Below are 1442 nucleotides of genomic sequence, written 5' to 3'. Positions count from 1 at the left end.
CGCTGTGGCGCTCTCAGCCTGCACGCAGGCTCCTCTCCGCACAGACGCTTTTCCCCGTCTGTGGCTGCTTTTCCCATTATTTTTCTGGCTGGGCTCCATGCACCAAAAGGGCTGGGGAAGGCACAAGCCAGCACTGCCCCCCCTTCCCTTCCCTCCCTTTTTTGTGAAATGAAGGCAGAGCGGGCCCGCAAATGACATAATGAGAGCATGACATCAGGCTTGGCAGGCGGAGGCATGCTATACTCTGCTCAACATTATATGTTCTGAGGAATTAAGAAAAAAACAGCAGTGCACCAAAAAAAGCCTGTCCACCACAGTGCTGCAGAAATAACCCCCCTGGCTGCCCCGGGCTTGCAGCTGCAGGGCCCTGGAGCCCACCTGAGCATCGCGAAGGGACACAGCGGGCGGCACCAAGCCCTGCTGCTCGCTTCCATCAGCGGCTGCAGGAGGGCAGGAGCTGGGGGAGGGCACACTCGATGCTTTTTGGCCCCATCTGCAGGAGATCCATCCTCGCATCCTCCGTGAGATGGGCTGCTGTTAGCCCTGCGGTACGCACAGTGCTGGAGAGGTTCAGTGGCTCACCTGGCGTCACATGGGGAATTAGTAGCAGAGCTGGGAAGAGCTGAAGGCTTCCAAGGCTCAGGTTGACGCCCTCATTACCAAATGTTCCCTTATCCAAAGCTTCACCTTCCCCCCACGACCACCTCCACTTCCAGAAGAAGTTTTTGAAAAAAAAACTTCCTTTGCTAGGCATGTGAGTTAAATGTGTGAGTGCTTGCTGGGGCACTTTGGGAGCTGCAAGGGGACCTCTCTGTAAGGCGTCTTTCACACACTTCTTGGTCTATACCATAGTGGTCGGTGGGTTTTGGTGCTCCTTGTCCCACAGAGATCTGCGGAGAAGTGAGCCAGCCCTCCCAGCCTCCTCTGGCGTTACACGGCTCCATTTTACAGGTGTGGAAACTGAGGCAGGATCGAGAAGTTGCGACTTGCCCATAGTTGCCCTCTTCCAGGCAGCACAGCCTGTTCTCAATATCCCCTGGGGCAAAAATAAACTTAATTTTTTCTTTCTTCCCGTGGAGAGGGCAGCAGTCTGCGCGCGCAGTGCGTTTCAATGGAGAGCCTTGTTTTCTGCTGGCTTCAGCTCTGCTTTGAACCTGCTCCGAATTTCCTCCAGCCTGGCAGCGGGCTGGGAAAATACAGTCGTGGCAGTTTGTGGCACTGAGAGGCTGAGCTCTGTCCCACAGCCTTTGCCTTGGGTTTTATTGCTCAGTATTTCCTGATTTTTTATTTTTTTTAATTTTTTTTTTTTTCTGTAGCCTCGCTTGGTTCACAGCCACCTTTCCTATGCCAGGAAGGCATAATATGATTTTCCACACAAGCTGGAGAGGGACCAGTGGGAGAAGGCAAGCAGGCGGCTGGGAGCCCAGCCTGCTGGCTCCCGG

This window comes from Egretta garzetta, unplaced genomic scaffold (assembly GCF_000687185.1).
Source record: "Egretta garzetta isolate BGI_Z169 unplaced genomic scaffold, ASM68718v1 scaffold426, whole genome shotgun sequence".
NCBI lineage: Eukaryota > Metazoa > Chordata > Aves > Pelecaniformes > Ardeidae > Egretta > Egretta garzetta.
This window is presented reverse-complemented; position numbering follows the sequence as displayed.